Source organism: Narcine bancroftii, chromosome 4, assembly GCF_036971445.1.
Source record: "Narcine bancroftii isolate sNarBan1 chromosome 4, sNarBan1.hap1, whole genome shotgun sequence".
Classification (NCBI taxonomy): domain Eukaryota; kingdom Metazoa; phylum Chordata; class Chondrichthyes; order Torpediniformes; family Narcinidae; genus Narcine; species Narcine bancroftii.
This window is the reverse complement of record NC_091472.1, coordinates 312023397-312044081: the sequence shown is the minus strand read 5'-3', so window position 1 is coordinate 312044081 and position 20685 is coordinate 312023397. Positions and strand designations below refer to the sequence as shown.

Here is a 20685-nt window from a genome sequence, read left to right as displayed (position 1 = left end):
CAGTGGCCTTTCCCACTTCCGTCTTCTCAGAAATTACAGTCGCTGTTGCACCTTCCTGACAAGTGAGGAGATGCTTTGTGTTCAGGATGGGTCCCTTCTTAAGTGGGCTCCAAGCAACTTGGTGCTCTCCACTTCCACGTTGTGGCGGGTGGTCGTTCCTGGTCCTCCTGAAATCCACAGTCATCTCCTTCGTCTTCTCCATGTGGAGACTCGAGTTGTTATTGTCGCACCATTTCACGTGATGTTGCGCTTCTTCTCTGCCGTACGACTCAACGTTGTTGCTGATGAGGCCAACGGCTGTCTGCAAACTTGATGACTCCATTGGAGCTGGATCTGGCGATGCCATCATGGGTCAGTAGCATGAACAGGAGCGGGCTGAGCACACAGTCCTGAGGTGCAGCAGTGCTCAGTGTGACGGTGCTCGACGTTCTGTGACTGACCCGGACAGACTGTAGTCTTTGCATGAGGAAGCCCAAATCCAATTATAGAGATGAGAGTTGAGTCCCAGTGAGGACGGATTTTCCACCAGCCTCTAGGGTATCATTGTATTAAACACTGATCTGAGACTCTATGGACCAGCTGTGTACAGTTTTGGGCTCCCTATCCTAGAAAGGATGTGATGTTGTTGGAGAGGGTACAGAGGAGATTTACCCCGATGATTCCTGGAATGCAGGGGCTGGCATATGAGGAATGTTTGTCAGCTCTTGGGTTGTACTCGGAGTATAGGAGAGTGAATGGGATCACATAGAGACATTTCAAATATTGAAAGATTTTGACAGAGTGAATGCAGATAAGATGTTTCCCTTGATGGTTGAATCGAGGACAAGGAGTCATAGTTTTAACATTAGAAGTTATCCAATGAAAACAAAGAGGAGGAAGAAATTCTATAGTCAGAGGGTTGTGGATCTGTGGAACTCCCTGCTGCACAAGCAGTGGAGGCCAGATCACTGGGAGTATTTAAACAGGAAATGGATAGGCATCTCATTGGGCATCAAGGGATATGGGGAAAAGGCTGGAAACTGGAACTAGGGGTGAGCATAATTCAGCTTAGTGTAGAGTCACGGAAGAGACTGGATGGGCCTAGTGACCTGCTTCTGCTCCTTGAACTTGTGATCTTGTGATCGTGTGATCTAGTGAAATCGATGAACAGCGTATGAGGCATTGTTTTCCTGGTGGGTCAGGCACAAGCTATAGAATCATCAGTGGAATTGAAGTGGTCTCTGGGAGTTGTGCTTTGATTTGATCCATCAGGAGATACTTGAAGCATTTCATAATTCTGGAGATCGGTGCCACTGGGCAGTAGTCATTCAGCCTTGTGCCGGTTGCCCTCTTTGGTACCGGGATGATAGCGGGTATTTAGAAACCCACAGGGATGATAGACTTCTTCAATAACCTGTTGAAGATCTACATAAGGTCTCCCATCAGGTTGGTCTTCAGTACCTGGCTGGGTACGTTGACTGGGTTCACCTTGGATAGGGTTCTCCTCACCTCCTCCATGGCTATGCAAGAGGTCTGTTCTCTCCAGAGGGAGATGGAACTTTCTTTGGCTTCAGCCTATTCTTCTCATTGAACTGTGCATCGAAAATGTTCAGTCTGTCTGGAAGGGAGTCGCCATGGTCTCGTAGATGGATGTTTACCTTTTCAGGGGTTAGACCAAAGATCTCAGCTGTTTCCTTTTTCAACTCCTGCACCAGGACTTCACCATTAGGATGTTATCACCCATGCCATTACCATCTCATTGCCTCTGGTAACCTCCCCATCACTGCCTCTAAAGCTGTGATTTCCACTCACTTGTTATCAGCATTTTCCCTCTACAACCATCAACTCACCTGCATATCCTCCATTACACGCACATCTGCCCTGACCCCCTCTGCACCCAAGCATGACCAGGACGGGATTCCACTTGCCCTCACCTCCCACCCCACCAGCCTCTGTATCCAACACATCCTTCCCCCCACCATTTCTGCCACTGACTGTGTGATTCCCACCATTGGACACGCAGTCCCCTCTTCTCCTCTCCCCTTCTTGTGCAGGGGCCATGACTCCACTCCTCCCTCCCCACCAATCATTACCATGGTACCGACCCCTGTGGCCGCAGGAGATGCTTCGCTGGTGCCCACGCCTCCTCCCTTTCCACCATTTGGCACCACAAGCAGTCCTTCCAAGTGAAGTTGCGTCCAGTCATCCCATTGCGGTCTCCTCTCGATGAGAAAGACTGGGGAGATTGTTTTTTGAGCACCGTTGCAATAGTGTGGCACCCGTTTCAATTTCCCACCCCATTCCCTCGCTGACGTGGTCTCGTGCATTGGCGGACTGAGGCCACCCGCACGTTGGATGAATATCTCATCTTCTGCTTGGCACCCTCCAACTGGATGGCATTAACATCAACCTCCGGTTTCCATTAAATCATCCTGGCCATCTTCTTCCCCCTGTTGCCTTTCCCCCAGATCCATCTCTTTTATGTTGTTTTACACAGCCGCTGCATTCTGGGAAATTATTGCTGTTTTCCCAGAACACATGCGGTACAAATGGCACTGCAGGCATTCTGGGACCAGCTGGTTAATGAGTCCGACGTTGATGCAGGGGCATTGCTGCGTAAATTCGCAGACAGAAATGGAGAGTTGCAGTTTTGGTTGTTCCTGTGTGAGCGACCGATGCCGGGACATCATCACGGTAAAATCCCACAAGGCTGTGTAAGAATCACAGCTCCCTCTTCCCTTTTCCCTCCATCTCTTTTCATGGAGCCAAAATCCATTCTCACCTCTTCTCTTATCATATCCAGTTCACACCTTTTGGCTGATGGCCTGGACTCCTCCTTCTCCCATTTTTCCCCCTTTTCTCTCTCCATTCGGATGCCTTCCTGTTTTTCCTGCTTATACCTTGGAGCAGGGCTCAGGCCCGAAACATTGGTAATGTTTCTTTACCCCCCCATGGACACTGCGAGACCGGGTGTGCTCTGACTTCAATCACAGCGTCCGCAGACTTTCGTGCTTCGGCCCAAACCTTATCCTGCCCACCTATCTTCAAGCCAGTGTCATATCCCCTCTTGACCCCCTCCCCAACCCATTCCTCCCACCTCCTTCCCATCCTAGCCTTGAGGCAGGGTCCTGATCCCAAACCTTGACCTTTTGCTTCCTGGCTGCAGAGCTCCTGCAGAGCCATTTACTTCATGCCTCACAGATTAGTACCTTTCTGGAGACTCTGCGCTGGTGAATGTCGTACTTGCAGAGGTCTCCCTGTCGGCAGTGATGTATGGGGGTAGGGAACTGAGCTTCAGATGTTCCTCAAACCTTCCTCTTTGATCGTCCTTGGCCTCATTCCCAAAACCTGCTTGCATGCCTCACTGCTAATCTGCCTTTGATAACACTTCTATGAAGTGCCTTGAGATGCATTCTGATGTTAAAAGCACGATATAAATGAATGTGTGGCTTGGTTTCCTCCAAAATTCACTCTCACCAAGCTCCAAGCAGATCTTCTCCCCATCCTCTCTCCCTGACTCTACATATATTCATTGTAACCCTATCCTCTGTAATTTATGTTCCTTGCACAGCTGTACGCAGGTTGGAAATAACCTGTTAGACTACTCCCGGAAGAGCCTTTCTCGCTGTACAAGGTAAAAACTTTAAAGGTGCCCAGTGTGAGCAAGTTTCTTGTTCTCACATAAGAAATGGGAGCGGGAGTCGGCCATCCGGCCAGTCAAACCTGCTCCGCTATTCAATCTGATCATCAACTCAACACCACATTCCTGCCTTTTCCCCATATCCCTTAATCCCTTTTTTTATGTAAAAATCTATCGAACTGAAATATGTTGAATGAAGTCGCCTCAACCGCTTCCCTAGGCAGAAAATTCCACAGATTCATGCCTCTCAATTTTTCCTCATCTCCGTCTTAAATCTACTCCCCTGAATCTTGAGGCTGTGTGTCCCCCTGTTCTTGTCTCGCCTACCAGTGAAAATAGTTTTCCTGCCTCTATCTTATCTCTCCCTTTCATAATTTTATATGTATCTATAAGATCTCCTCTCATTCTCCTGAATTCGAGTGAGTCTAATCCCAGGGGATTTAGTCTCCCTTCGTTGGTCAACCTCCCTCATCTCCAGGACCAGCCTGGTGATCCTCCTCTGGGCCGCCTCCAAGGCCAGTCTATCTTCTCATGCTTTTGTCAGTATTAATTTCATCTGTTTACACCTTTGTTAGACCTGGGTTGAGGCCGTCAGGTGGGGGACTGAACTTTGTTCAGCTACAAAGGGAAGTGGCCTGTTGCACAGAGACTAGCTGCATAATTTGCGTAAACGTGGACCCTATTCATTATTTCATTCCCTCAAGGGAGGGTGACTTTGTTGCGGTGAAACCTTCCATGAAGAGCAAAGCTACAAGTATATAGTGGGCCCTAAAGATAATGCAGCAAAGCTCCCAAGATATTAATCTACCATCAACAGCCTACATTATTCAGCGGCAAGCAACTGCATTCCTTGGATGACATTAGGATGGGCCCATCATGTTCCATAGCATGTTGGATCATTTCTGTCAATCCTTGTACCATCAATTCTGCACGTAACCATTCATTTATCCTTCCTTATGTAACGTGGAGTGAATGCATTTTTGCTGATCCATGCTCATTTCAGCTGGTTGCATTCTTGTTCTCTGTTCACTGTATATGCACTGAAATCTCACCCTCAACATAATTCAATATTCTATTTATTGTCATGTAATAAAGTGCAATATGACACGAAATACGTTTTCATCTGCCGTAAGACACATAGTTCACCATTGGCAGAAATTGTCTGAAAGCTCCTCACAGTCGAAGAGAAGCATAAAAGAGTGTGTGTGTTCCCCCCCCCCCCGACCAGAGTCACCCTGTGTCCATGGATTCGCTTCCAGCACACCTGCTGGAAATGATTAGCAGCCCAAGTTCCAGATCCGAACCCCCCCACTCCCACTCCCCAACCCCAACCGGGAACCTTCAGCGCCCTCGTCACCCTCTCGCATCCCAGTTCCGGCACCTGGCACCCCCCTGCCCCCTTCAGCCAGTCCTGAGCCAGTCACCAGCAGTCAGCCGCCTGGCGTGAATTCCTCGACCGCAGTCGCCCGCAGCCCCTGCCTTGGTGCTCCTCAGCCGCGGAGCCCCCTCACTGGTCCTCCGCCGCAGTCGCTGTCCTGTGGGGTCATCCCCTCTGCTTCTCCTTCTCAGATGGGGGATGGTCTCCTTGTTTTCTGGTGCCCTGCTCGAGTCCCCTGCTTGCCCGGCGTCTGTAACCCCTCGTGGCCACTGCCGATCACAGGCACCGCCATCTCGGGAGGTGCAGTTGCATGGTCTGAATGGGAGAAGAAAGAGCGTCCTTGTCCCTGTGTTACAAAACTGTTGGTTCGGAACCTCCTCCAGGTTCAAGTACAAACTTAAGCCTGCCTGTCTGGGCTAAACCATTAAAAATGCTGTATTTGAATCTGACGATAAACCTTGGTGATATTTTCTCTCTAGAGGAATCCCATGGAAAAACCATGACAGCTTGGATCTCCTTCTAAAACTGGACAGTTTTATAATAATAGTAAAAATGTACTTTGTAGAATGTACATATGGACCAAAATTCTTACTTGCCGTAGTTTCATAAAAAAAATCAACTATAAAACTATGCAGCTAAATGCAGCGGGGAAGAACGAGGCCAGTACTCGGTGGGCTCATTTACACTCCAGTTGTTTATTGAAACTTCCCGCCCTGTGCCCTATAAGGCCATGGGTAAGTCCTGCCCTTGTGCCAGAAACGATATCCTGACGTTGCCCGGCACGTGCGGACCCGACCCAGCTGGCGGAAAAGACGACCCCATCTTGACGCGGCCAGTTCGCCTACCGTTAGTTATGTGCACCGCCGCAACTATATATTAATTAATTTATAAATAGATAACAATTCAAACAGACAGATAGATAAATAGTTTCCAAATCACCTTGCAATACTGCACAGTCATTTTCGCAGTATCAGACCATGATTAGTGTTATAAGGGGAGGTTCAAGAGCCTGATAACTGTTGGAAACTGTTTTTGAATCAAAGTTCTGGTCTTCATCCTTCTGTACCTTCTCCCTGAAGGTACCCGTGAGAAGAGGCTGTGACTAGGGTGATAGGGGACTGGATGATGTTAGCTGCCTTCTTGAGTGAGAGCCTCACATAGATGTCATCAGTGGATGGGAGGTCAGAGCCTGTGGGGGTCCTGGTCATGTCTGCTACCTTCTGCGGTCCTGGGCAGTCAAATTCCTTAATCGGGCTGTGATGCAACCAGTCAGTATCCAGTAAAAGCCCAAAAATTCAGATGCCAGAAATCTGGACCACTCGAGAATCTGGGTTTCTTGACAACTGTCGGCTTTTGTGCGCATGCATACACGTGTGCGTTGTGTGGTTGCGTGCATTGTGTTGTGTGCGTGCGTGAACTGTGTAAACACCAGAGATGTACTGTCTGAGAATCCGGAAAAAGCGAAAATCTGGACCGACCCAATCCCCGAGCAGTCCGGATTTTAAAAAATACATCTGGCACAGTAACAGGCTCTTTTGGTCCACGGGCCCATGCCGTCCAATTTGCACCCCATTGACCTACACCCCCGGCACGTTTTTGAATTGCGGGAGGAAACCGGAGGCCCCCTTACAGACAGCGCGGGAACCCCATTCCCAGTCGCTGTTGTTGTGGTGACCTCTTCGCCAATTGTGCCACTATTTTCAAAAGAATAGACTGGCATTAGAGGTAGTCTGAAAGATATTGACGTGGCCAGTTCCTGGGGTGAAGCATTTATCATAAGTTGCCAAAACAAAATCAATCTATATTCTTTATCATTTTGATGACTGAGGACGATCTAATGCATACAAGATCAAGACGGCATGAAATGGGGATATCAATATCTTTCCATGAGTAGGAGAATCTAGAATGAAGGGAGAGAGACATCCAAAACTGGCTTGGTTTAAACACATGATGCTGGAGAGACTCAGCAGGTCAGACAGGGTCCTTCACAAAGTAGAGGCGGAGATACATAACTGACATTTCAGGCTTGAGGCCGCCATCAAAGCATAAGAAAATGTTGGTGAGTGTCAGAATAAAAGAATGGGAGGGTGAAGGGAGAGGTGGCAGGGCAGGAGATGATAGGTGGAGAAGGGATGGAGGGGGACAGCAGCACCAAGGGGGGAAGGGGGGGTGAGAAGGCAGGGGTGTGCCGGTGAAAGAACTGGAAGGGAAGCAAATGGGGGAAGGGGAAGAAAAGGCAAGCTTGGCTTGCTTATAGGAGGAAGAAGGCATCACTGTGTAATGTGATTGATTGTACTCGGAGCACAAAACAACATGCTTTTATTAGCTTACAATTAATGGCCAGTATCTACAAAGGTCTTCAGGTAAATTGGAGGTAAGGCGGGAAAGCAGGGTTTTTATCAGGACTGATGGGGGTGGAGCCAAGAGGAGGGGTTGGTCGTCTAATTTACCCATAGAAAGTGAATTCCAGTTCACTGCACACTGGAAGGATGTTATCTCCATGGAGCTCTGTGCTGTAGGGTACTGCAGGGATCTGGTGCTGGGACTTCCATTTCTTGGAATATATTAGGTGGTTGTCTGAAATCTAGGTTTGAAAATTGGTGAAGTCCCAATTAGCATACAAGGCTGTTGAATGATCCAGTGGGGCATGGGCCAGCTGGAAAGTCAGGCAGAGCAATGGCAGATGCAGTTTAGTCCAGTGAGGGGTGAAGGAAGTCAACCTCTAGTATGGGATATAGAGATAAGGGTCGGGACATTGGGAACATTAATGTGTAAAGCAACCCTGAGGCGTAAGACCATAGCTCACTGGAAATGGTGACACAGTTGGATAAAGCAGCCATTCTCCACTGTTTTTTTGGCTATGCCCCACCCCAGGACTCCATTCAAAGTTTCATGGGCCCCCTTCCCTGTGAACCAGTCAAGGTTTGGTTTCTTCTGTACTTCTCCCCTACCAAATACATTAAAAAATCATAAATGTCATTTATTTTGCATGAGTTGAAAAGAAAACAAGGCTTTCACCGTATATTTCGACATACAAGTCGAGTTGTGAAACACTAAAAAATTTCTCAAAAAGTGAGGGGGGGGGGTCCGACTTATATGTCAGATATACTTTTGTGACCTTAAATTTGCCACAAAAAAACAGATTGACGATGATTCGGCGTATAAGTCGATGCTGGAAGCACCTCCCCACCTCTGAGCGCCACCATTACCACTCCTCCCTAGGACCCTGAAGTTGGTGTCGCCACTCATGCCCGGTAGGCCGAGGTTCCTGCCCCCACCAGGAGCCCAGTGTCACTGCTCCACCTCTGTCACTGCACCTGCCCAGTAGGCCAAGGTGTTTTACTTACTTAATTTACAGCTTTGTTACTTGCGATTGGGGTGGTTTAAAAAAATTTGGGTTGTTTCTGGGAGGCCCAGATAGCCCGAAATATGGGGGTTGCCTTATATGCCAGATTTAGCATAAAAACCATTAAAATGAGACCAAGAAAGGAAATGGAGAGAGTTCGGAGAATATTTAAATTTACACATTTAGCATGCTAACAAGCCATTTCAGCCCACAAGTCTGTGCCGCCATATTTACACCCAATTAACCTTCACCCCAGTGCATTTTAAGTGGTTGGAGGAAACCGGAGCCCCCAGTGAAACCCATGGAGACACAAGGAGAACATACAAACAGCGCGGGATTCAAACCCCGGTCCCGATCGCCGGCGCTGTAAAGGCGTTGCGCGAAACCAGTACATACCTCCCCCATTAAATAATTTGGAACATCCACAAAAAGTTGAATTTACAAGAATGATTCCTGGAATGAAGGGATTAGCAAATGAGAAATGTTTGATGGCTCTTGGACTGCACTCCTTGGAGTTTAGAAGAATGAGGGGGGTAAACTCATAGAATCATTTTGAATGTTGAAAGGCCTGGACAGAATAGATGTGGCAAAATTGTTTCCCATGGCAGGGGAGTCAAGGACAAGAGGGCACAACCTCAGCATTGAAAGGTGCCCATTTAAAACAGAGATGAGGAGAAATTTATTCAACCAGAGAGCGGTGAACCAAGGGAATTTGCTTCCATGGGTAATTGTGGAGGCCAGATCGTTGGGGTATTTAAGGCAGAGATTGCTAGGTATCCAAAGAATCAGGGCACCAAAGGTTATGGAGAGAAGGCCAGGGAGTGGGGCTGAGAGGGAGAATGGATCAGCTCATGATGAAATGGCAGAGCAGAGTCGACAGGCCGAATGGCCTAGTTCTGCTCCCTATATCTTTTGGACTTATGGGGTTCTAAGGATCTGCCGTGGCTGTTAAACCCACTGGAATAGAAGTTGGTAGTTTGATAGCTCCGTGTTTGAACCGCTGAAACATTCCGTGCTGTGGCACAATTCCTAATGCATCCAAGCCCATTTATTTGACTGTGAAATATTTTGCGATAGCATGAGGCCACAGCAGGTGATATATAAATGCAAATTCCCCTTGTCGTTGAAGCAAGAATTTTGCAGTACTGCTTGATTGCCTATCTTGCTGAACAAAGACACTTTACTGGATCAGAGTTGGCCGTGGGGGAGGTGTGCAGTAGAGAGGGTGGGGAGGCGTACTCCAGGCCATGGGAATTATTAATTTGATTCTTCTTACATTCTCAAAGTCCCATCGAGCACTGAAGAATATTAACCAGAACCTCGCTTAATTCCTCCCTCATTTCCTTCCAAGGTGCATTCAGACTGGCTCCAGATGCCTTTAGGCAGTGAGTTCTTTTCGTAGTAGACATTTCACTGCGCACTTCACTCACAGTAGATTCCGTAGATAATTTGATTTGCAAAATTGTCCACCACCTAATTTATGGAGAAAGGTTTGAAGGACACATTTAAAATAATTATTAGCTCTTGAGTCTCCAGAGTTGTTTGGATTTTCTTTTGGTAGACTTCCTGCTAAGTCTTGCATTTCCTACAGGCCTCTCTGACTCCGATACTAAAGAGAGCAGGGTGGTCTACGTTCAGAGGTGTGAGACCCAAAAATGCTGGGGAAACTCAGCAGGTCCTGCAGCGTTGTCAGGAAGTAAAGGATCACTAACATTTCGGGCCTGGGCCCTCCACCAGGAATCAGGAAAATTTTGGTGCTTTGAACTTGATTTTGACACAGACCCATAGAACACAACAGGGAAGAAACAGGCCCTTTGGCCCATCTCATCTGTCTATACGATTATTCTGTGGTCTGGTGTGCATTGACCTGCACACCAGAACACAACCTTCCATACCCATCCCAACCAAATACCTATCCAAATTTTTTACCTGCAGGTTTTCTTGTTTAACTACATTCTGAGGTCCCTCTCTCGCTGGTTTGGGAGATATTCTGTTCGGGAGGTGATTCTCTCATCGAGTAGTTTTGACCTGTAATGCTGCTGGCAATAGATATAGAGAATGGTTCCTTGCAGGCTACGCTTTCACTGATGGGCACTTTGTTGGACTCTGGCCCTGTCTTACTTATCTGCTCACTATTTCGGTCCATCAGTGTAAATACTTGAGGCTTTCCAAAAGGCTATTGCATATGTCCTATCTTGCACAATCTCACCCTTTACCCATGAACTTGACTGGTTTCTGGTTAAGCAACCACCCCAAATTTTATTTTCCCCTTTATTTTTGAATGTTTCCCCTTGTAAACTCTGTAATCTCTCCCATCCCAAGATATTCTCTGACCCTCTTATTCCACCTCCTCGTACATCCTAATCAAAGTATCGTCACTGGTGTCTATGCCTTCAGTCAGTGGGACCTGATCTCTGTAATTCCCTCCCTATGATCTCTCTCGCCCTTTACCCTCCTTGAAACCTACATCAAGCCAAACTATGAGCCATCTGCCTGGATGCCTCGAGTGGCCAAGAGCAATTCTTGTTTCTGGACTCAGAGTTTTACAGCATGGAAGCAGGTCCTTCAGCCCATCTTGTCCTTACCAATCAAGTTGTCTACTCAAACTAATCCCAACTGCACCCATTTGGCCCATTACCCTCTAAATCTTTCCTATCCATATACCTGAGTGAATGTCTTAATAGTCACAATTGAACCAACCTCTACTGTTCTTCTTGCAGAGGCCATCACTCTCTGTGTGAAAAAGGTGTCCCCCACTTTCCATTTTAAACCTCTCCACTGAAATTTATGTTCCGTTAGCTTCCCCCACCTGTGTTAGTGTCAGTACAGACTACATTTCCCAGCATTCAATGAGCATGGTTGGGCATAAACCAGAAGTGTCATATGTCGGAAATTGGTTGTTGGAGCAGCTCAAGGAAAATAAAGTTATTTAAGTGTTATTTTCCTTAAACTGCTTCAACCAACTCCCAACATATGTTACTTCTGGTTTCCACCCAACTACACTCATTGAATGCTGGGAAATGTAGATATTTTTTATATATATATGTACACACACACACACACACACACACACGATAACACACTACCCATATTACCATAGAACAATTACAGTACGGAAACAGGCCATCTCAGCCCCTCCAGTCTGCGCCGGTTTAAGTGAACTCCACTAGTCCCACCTACCTGCTCCCTGTCCTCCAATCCCCTCACATCCATGCATCTACCCTGGGGAAGAGATGATGACTATCTACCCTCGAACATAGAACACAGAATACTACAGCACAGTACAGGCCCTTCAACCCTTGATGTTGTGCTGATCTATATATTCCGATCATAAAAGAAACAAAATCCTTCCTACCTCATAACCCTCTATTTTTCTTTCATCCATGTGTCTGTAAATGCCGCTAATGTTTCAGCCTCCACCACGCCCCTGGCAATGAATTCCAGGTGCCCGCAACTCCCTGTGTAATAAAATTTCCCCTGATGTCATCCCTACCCTTTGTACGGATGTCCTCTGGTGTTTGCTACTCCCACCCTGGGAAAAAGTCACTCCCCGTCTCACTTATCTCAGAATCTTTTCAACCTCTATTAAGTCTTCTCTCTTCCTTCTATGCTCCAAAGAGAAAAGTCCCAGCTCTGCTAACCTTGCCTCTTAAGAGTTATTTCCCAATCCAGGAAACATCCTGGTAAGTCTCCTCTGCCCCCTCTCCATAGCTTCCGCATCCTTCCTATAATGAAGTGACCAGAAATGAACCCAATACTCCAAGTGTGGTCTCATCCTTACCTTATCTATGCCCTGATGATTTTTGTAAACCTCTGTAAGGTTCTTCAGCCCCCCTGCACACTAGGACGAAAAGACTCGGCTTATCCAGCCTTACCTATAGCCCTCTGAGTTTCAGTTCTACAACAACACATCTTGCGCCCATCTGTGTAAATTCGGCCATGATTTAGAAATGCTGGAGTAACTCAGCCAGTCTCGCAGCGACCATAGGAGGTAAAGAAATATCACCGATATCTCCATTAGGACATGCCTCCCTTCATCTTCTTCCCCTGCATCCTTTTCTCCAGCTCTCTCTCTCTCTCTCTCTCTCTCTTGCTCTCTCCCTCTCTCTCTTCCTTCTGTCGCCTTTCACAGAACCAAAATTAATTCTCACCTTTGCTCTTTTCACATCCAATTCACCCTTTTGCTTGTTGGCCTGGCCTCGTCCCCCTCCCATTCCCCCACCCTCCTCTCTCAGTCTATATTGAGATGCTTGCCTGGTCTTAGCTGATACCTTGAAGAAGGACTCGGGACCAAAACGTCGGATGCATGTCTTTACCTCCCGTGAACGCTGCGAGACCGGCTGAGATCCTCCAGCATTTACTGCGTGTTCTAACTTCAACCACAGCGTCTGCAGACGTTTTTTTTCCACTTCTCCTTTTCTTTCCCCAGCCTTTAATTCAGATGCTTTTCTTTTTTCACTCTTACCTTGAGGAAGGGCTTGGGGCCGAATCGTCGGTTGTATCTCTTTACCTCCCGTGGATGCCGCAAGACCGGCCGAGTTCCTCCAGCATTTCTGTGTTTTGACTGCAATCACAGGGTTGGCAGACTTTCATGTTTCACTCTGTCCTGATTTAACTACCTCACCAACTCAAATCCTGTGAATCTCCTTTAAAGTTTCCGTATTAATCTTCGTTACCGTGTATTGGTCAACACCCCTCTTTTTTTGGCTCCAAAATTGTGTGTTTTTGCATGACTCATGTAAAAGTCACCCCTTTTGTTTTGGTGCCGACCACCCACCTATCTGAGTTCCTGACCCCTGACTGCGGATCAGGCCGCCTGCCCACTGGAGCTCCCGATGCCTCGGCCGCGGATCCTTGTTTCCGACCCCCCCCCCGCCCATTCGAACTCCCAGCATCCCGAACGCGGATTCAACACCTGGTCCCGGACATCTGAGCTACCTACGCCTTGAATGACACAGGCATGAGGGGAAACGTCTTCACTCAGAGTGTGGTGGCTGAGTGGAATGACCTTCCGGAAGAGGTGGTTGCAGCAGGGTTGATTTTTTTCATTTAAGAGAAGGTCAGATGAGTGCATGGATGGGAGGAGTTTGGAGGGTTATAGATAGGAAGCAGGTAGGTGGGACTAGATTGGTTAAATCACTTAAATCGGTGTGGACTAGAGGGGCCAAGATGGTCTGTTTCTGTACTGTAATTGTTATATGGTTATATACTTACCGCAGTCAAAAGTTTGACTAGTGTAAAGGATGACCACCCCACCCCCCCTCCAATGTTCAACAATTGCACGAATATAGACGGTAAACGTAGGTGTGTGTAGTTAGTGGCAAGAAATGCTATACTGTGATTTACCTAAGTGAGCCCTTAACTCAAATTTCTGATGGAATAATTGACATCGCTGATCGAGCCCATTAGTATTGACTGTGCCACCACCAGCAGTCCAGACTGGCTTACTTTCACTTCTGGATTTACCTCTTGAAAACCATAGTGTTAATTAAAATAAATACGAGCTTAACATCGAAGGGCAGATGAAAAAAAAAACACCTGGCAAAACACAGCAAAAGCCCTGGGGGAGAATGAGGGAAGAAATATTTTGGAAAATTCCTCTCCCAACTCCTAGGGCGATCAGAAGCTGGAGATAGCGCAGACGGCGGATTGCCTTTTTATTTTCGTCCTGCAGTCTGTTCCTTAACCTAGAACCCATTCATCTCCTTCTGGAGATGACAGAGAGTCAGCGCCCATCACTCAATGGGCCATGCACCTCAGCGGTTGATGTAGCGGTTAGTGCAACGACTTTACAGCGCCAGCAATCGGGACTTGGCTTCGATTCCCACGCTGTCTGTAAGGAGTTTGTACGTTCTACCCATAGGGTTTTCCCCGGGGGCTCCCACCGTACTGGGGGGTTGTAGATTGGGTGGGATGGGCTTGTGGGCCAAAATGGCCTGTTACACTGCTGTATATCTAAATTGAAATCTACTGTGGGAGCGGAGAGGACTGCTCAGCACGCAGTTCATGGACATTCTTAAACCTCAGTTCCTTTCTGCAATCTATTATCACATCCAATAGAAGTCCAAAAATGGAGATGAAATGGGCCAATTCTGCTTTTATGTTTCATGACGATTGGCGGATGGGCAGAAGGAAAAGAGTGGGAATTATAAGGAGCTTTCTGGCCAGCTTCCGATGACCAGTGGCGCTCAGCGAGGGGTCAGTGTTGGGTCCACTGTTTTTAACATTGTGCCTAATGACTTGGATGATGGAGTCGATGTCTTGGTGGCCAGGTTGGCGGATGATATGAAGGTAGGTAGATAGGTGGGGCTGAGGAATCGGGGTGCTTACAGAGAGACTCGGTCAGGTTGGGAGAATGTGCAATAAAGTGACAAATGTACACTTTGGTGGAAGGTATAAAGACGAAGACGACTTTCTAAATGAAGAGAGTATTCAGAAAGCGGAGGTCCAAGGGGACTTGGGATTCTGAGTGCAGGATTCACCATGGGTTAATGGGGTAAGCCAATGCCATGTATAATTGTCTGGTCGGGCACACCTATTGGTTGTACCTGTGACCCCTTCCCACAGGCTCCTGTATAAAGGTGAGTGTTCCACAGCCCCCTCCTCAGTGCAGGGCAGTCGAACAGTCTGGATGTGCTTTTCTTCTTGTGAAGAAAAGCCCATTGGCTTCTCCACAGCAGTCTTTTGAGTGATTGATGGCACATTCGTTAACTTGCAGGCCTTGTCGGTAGTTAGGGAGGAAAATACAATGTTTGTATTTATTTTGAGAGGCCTAGAATATAAAAACATAAATGCTGAGGCTTTACAAAGCATTGGTCTGACCACATTTGGAGTACTGTGAGCAGTTTTGGGCCCCACGTCTAAGGAAAGATGCTAATAATGGAAAGAGTCCAGAGGTTTGTGAGAATGGTCTCGGGGTTGAGGGGGTTAACATATGAGGAGCTCTGGGCCTTTCCTTGCTAGAGTTGAGAAGAATGAGAAGGAATTGCGTTGAAACCTGCCAGATAATGAGAAGGCTGGATAGAGTGGACGTAGAGTTGCTTGGTAACAGCCTGCTTTAGCCCACAAACCTGTGCTGCCCAATGACATACGACAGTGGGAGGAAACCGAAGCTCCCAGAGGAAACCCACATAGACACAGGGAGACTCCTTACAGAGAGTGCTGGATTTGAGACCCCTGTCCCGATCGCTGGCGCTGCAACAGTGACCGTGCCAGCCCCAAAGGAGTATATTGGTGAGAAGGTTAAGGCAAACTATGGAACGCTTCACGAATTTGTGTGTTCCTTGCGCAGGGGCCACGCTAAGCTTCTCTGCGTCATTCCAAGTAGATGTTCCCGGTAGTGGGAGTATCTAGGACCAGAGGGCACAACTTCAGGATAAAAGGGCATCCCTTTAGAACAGAGATGAAGAAAAGTTTCTTCACCCGGGGAAGGGAGGGGGTGAATCTATGGAATTCGTTGCCACGGACGGCTGTGGAGACCAAGTCATTGGGTGTATTTAAAGTGGAGGTTAATAGGTTCTTGGTTTGTAAGGGTATCAAAGGTTATTGAGAGAAGACAGGAGAATAGATTTGAGAAAAAACATTACCATTGATTTGAACAATAGAGTAGACTCAATGGGCCGAATGATCTAATTCTGGTCTTATGGAATGAAGAAAGGAGATTGTGGGAAATCTCTGCACTCTTTCTAAAGCATCCTTCCTGTAATGAGGGGGGGAGAACTGACTACTGCGCTCCCAATCACAGATGGCTATGGTGAAACACGAAGGTCTGCTGACGCTGTGATTATTGTAGAAATGCTTGAGGAACTCAGCAGGTCTTGCAGCATCCACAGGAGGCCCTGAGCCCTTCTTCGAGGTAACACAGAAATGCAGGAGGAACCGATGGGTCTGTCAACGTCCCTCAGAGGTAATACCTTGATGAAGGGCTCAGGTCCAAAAGGTCAGTAATATATCTTTAGCTCTTATGGACGCTGCGAGACAGGCTGAGCTCCTCCACCATCTCTGTGTTTTCAATGGAAGGCTATAGATCAAGTATTGGAAGATGGGATTAATCCAGATATGCACCCATTGCTTAGTGTGGACAATGGAGGGGGTCAAGTGGCCTGTTTCCATGTTGTTTAACGGTGTCACAAAGTGAATAGAATCAGACCAGGACGCTCTTGGGGTAAAGAATCCTTTGAGCCTTTGAGATTCATTATTCTAAGGATTATTCCCTTCTGGGCCATTTCCAGGTAATTAGCCACCCTCAGCCACTCTGGAGAGCAAAACGAGCCACAGTAACACCTGTTTGTGAATGAAAAAGGCTGGAGGAGGTCAACGGGTCAGGGCAGAAACGATCAGTCAATGTTTTGGATCAGGCCTGTATCGAGGCTAGGAGATAATTACTGAATAATGGTCCTTTAATGGATCCAGGAAATTACAACTACAAATTGCAGCGTAGAACCAGTGGTTCTCAACCTTTTTCTTTCCACTCACAAACCACTTTAAGTAATCCCTCTGCCATCGGTGCTCTGTGATTAGTGAGGGATTGCTTAAGGTGGGATGTGGGTGGAAAGAAAAAGGTTTGAAAACCACTGTTTTAATTGTCCCTGATGGACTCATTATGTGCACGGTTTCAGAACTCCAGGGGAAATGGGCCGATGACCATTTTTCTCAAGCAAAATCTTTCAGTCATAATTGGGCCAAGAGCAGTGATTCTCAACCTTCCCTTTCCACCCCCATCCCACCTTAAACAATCCCTTTCTCATCACGGAGCCCCAATGGCACGGGGATTACTTAAAGTGGGATGTGAGCGGAGAGAAAAAGGTTGAGAACCACTGGCGTAGACTGTCGTGAATGGTATCTGCATGTAACAGTACTCTTGATACAATTTTTATCTTATAACCAAACATGCTTTATTTGTAAGAACCTGTGTAAGTGGACTCTTTAAGGAAGGATATGTTGCAGGTAACCAGCTTGTTGATACTAGCAGAAGTTAAAAGTGTGGCCCATTGTATTGCGATGCATACAATCTAACATTCTGTCAGTCTCAGCTATTTCTCTTCAATGGACCATGCAAGGATACAGGTAGAATAATGGACAGCTCCGCGCTATTACAGGGCCAAGCAACCTGGGTTCGAAGCCGGGCTGTCTGTAAGGAGTTTCTACGTTTTACCTGTGTCCTAAGTCTCATTCTCCCGGGTACTCTGGTTTTTCCCACCCTTCAAAATGTGCAGTGGCTGTAGGTTAATGTGGGTGTACAGTTATTGAGTGGCATGGGTTTAAATGGCGAGAATTAGTTTCCACCATGCTGCAAAAAAAATTAAATGAAAAAAAAATTAAATGTAAATGATACTGGCAACTGTGACCTTCTTTCCTGACCACACTGCAATTGGCTTGGGATTGGAGAGCACTCCCTACCGACTGTGGGGCGCTGAGGTAGCAGCGAGCAAGCTCAAAACTCAACTGGCTTTATTCCAGTAAAAGTCTAAACACCAGTTCAAGCCTTGGCGTCTCCCCATGTGACTGGCTCAGGAGGGGCCGGCTCAGGTCTATATTCAGGCTGGCTGATTGACAGCCGGCCAGGCGGAGTCAGCCCCTCAGGAGGTCTTCCTGCGGGTACGGAGATCGCCCCCTGCAGTCGGCAGGTGGTCATGATGACACTACACCGACATGCACCACCACCAATTTATTTATTTATAAACCTACCCAGTGGCAATCCCCTTCGATTCCCCAACCCATTCCCATGCTGACGTGTCTGTCCATCGCCTCATGTGCAGCCGGACTGAGACCCACCTGCGGATTGGGAGAAACAGCACCTCATATCCTGTCTGGGCCCCCTCCAGCTGGATACCTTTAATAAAAACCTCTGGTTTCTGCGAGATACCCCCGCCCCCCACCCTATTTCTCCTTCCTATCACTCTGTCCATCTGGTCTCACTCCTTTTCCCTCTGTTTCCTTTCCTCAACTCTGCTCTCACAGGGCCAGTGGAGGATCAACACCTCCTATCTCATCTGGGCACCCTCCAGCTAGATAGCATTACTCTTAACTTCCCTGGTTTCTATTAAAAACCCCTCCCCCATCTATCCTTATTTCTCTCTTCTCTCTCCTTTTTCCCTCTGTTTCGTTTCCTCACAGGGCCTCCCCCCCCCCCCATCAGTTCTCACCTTTCCCCTCCACATCCAATTATTGGCCTCGGTGCTGTGCTCCCCTCCCTGCCCTTCCTTTCCTCCTTCCCCGAGCCTCTTCATTCACCTCCCAGCTTTTTCCTTGCACCTGGAAGAGGGGCTCAGGCTTGAAACGTCGGTTCTATATCTTCACCTCCTGTGGACGCTGCGCGACCTGCTGAGTTCCACGAGCATTTCGGTGCTTTCATTATTGACTGCACTCCCAGCCCCTGCTACCCAGGTCATTACTGGAGACAGGAGCAAAACCAGGACAGATTCCTATCTGACAGTGCAAATCAACTGTTCCTTCATTCATTCATTAACAGTTCAGTTAGCTACACTCTATGGAGGCTGTTATTACTGTCTATACCGGATAATAGCTACAGCACACCTATCTTCCAATGTGACAACATACTTAATTATCGGCTGTGGGGTACACAGATTACATGTTATTAAAAAATAAAATATATACATAAGGAATACTATTTCATGCAGACATCATTGTTAGTTACATGCTGTGTGCAGTCAGCTGCCTGACCTGAGGCTGCTGGGATCTGACTGCACATGCTGGCTTCAGCTTATGATGTGTGTCTGCTTTGACAAAATATCTGGGGTGGGACGATTTGCCCTCTGTTGTGGCACGTGATCCTGGATTAGCGGCACTGCATGCCTGGTGAGGTGGGTTTGCCCGGAACTGCAGGGTGAGATCAGGTCAGGTCGCCATCTAATCAGAAGCTCTTCCATTTTCCCACTCAGCCACCCCTGCCCGGGCTTCTGCCCAGAACGATGCCCTGGCTAATCAACAACCGATCAATCTCTGCCTTAAATACACCCAGTAACCTGGCCCTCACAACCACCTGAGGCAAAGTATTCCACAGATTTACCGCCCTCTGAAGAAATTCCTCTGCATCTCTGTACCCTTTGATCCTGAAGTTGTGCCCTCTTGTCCTGGACTCTCCCACCATGGGAAACAGCCTTTACATCTACTTTGTTCGTGCCATTCAACATTTGAAATGAATTCCCTCCTCATTCTCCTAAATTCCAATTGATGCAGGGTAGGAGCCATCAAATGCTCCTCATTTGATAACCCTTTCATTCCCAGAATCATCCTTGTGAACCTCTTCTGAACTCTCTCCAACGTCACCTCATCCTTTCTTAAATGAGGAGCCCAAAACTGCTCACAATTCTCCATGTGGGGTCTCACCAGGGCCTTAAACATCACATCCCTGATCTTATATTCTATTCCTGTTGAATGTGGAAATGAATTGATGGTAGTTATAGACTAATGGGCTGAATGGTCTGCAATATTGTGAAAAAAACCATAGATCGCAGTCTGGTCCAAGCTATTAAATGGAACTCGAAATGGCAGTCAAATATTTTCAAGGTTGTTTCTGAAAATAAATTAAAATTTTAAAAATTTAGACATGCAGTGCGGTAACGGGCCTTTTTGGCCCACAAGCCCGTGCCGGCCAATTTACACTCAATTAACCGACAACCCCCAGTACATTTTGAACAGTGGGAGGAAACAGGAGTTCCTTGGGAAAAACCCACGTAGACACGGGGAGAAGGTACAAACTCCTTACAGACAGCGCAGGATTCAAACCCTGGATCCGAACGCTGGCACCTGTAATGGTGTAGTGCTAAGTGCTGCACTAACCCATAACAGCTATCGTGAATGACCAAATATTCTGCAACATTATACATTACAATAAGGGGATAGAAGGAACCATGATAGAAGCTTTTAAAATTAAAAAAAGTCATGAAGAGAAGATGGTTACTAACTAATCTGGCTGGGATATGAGAGTTTTTTTTATATGAGTGGAGACTCCCATTGGAACTGGATGGGGGAGCAGATCAGAGGCTTTTATCAATTTTTTTTAGATGAGTTCATGGCACAGAACAGGCCCTTTGGTCTATGATTTTGTGCCAACCTATATATTCCTAGGAAAAAAAATGAAACCCTTCCTACTATTTTTCTTCTATCCATGTGCCTGTCAAGAGTTTATTAAATGCCCCTAATGTTTCAACATCCACTACCATCCCTGGCAAGGCACTCCAGTCACCCACAACTCTCTGCATAAAAAAAAACTTACCTTAACCTTCCCTCCCTTCACTTCGTACTCATGTCCTCTGGTGTTCACTATTCCTGCCCTGGGAAACAGACGCTGACTGTCCACCCTATCTATGCTTTTCATAA

The 20685-nt window shown here is 47.1% G+C and overlaps 1 protein-coding gene and 1 pseudogene across 1 annotated transcript in view; one reads left to right on the top strand and one right to left on the bottom strand.

Moving 5' to 3' along the window:
- The window catches only part of wnt6b (wingless-type MMTV integration site family, member 6b), a 123506-nt gene that overhangs the window by 90935 nt on the left and 11886 nt on the right, over positions 1-20685 (top strand). The window lies entirely within an intron of this gene.
- LOC138762563 (U6 spliceosomal RNA) lies at positions 15592-15689 on the bottom strand (annotated as a pseudogene).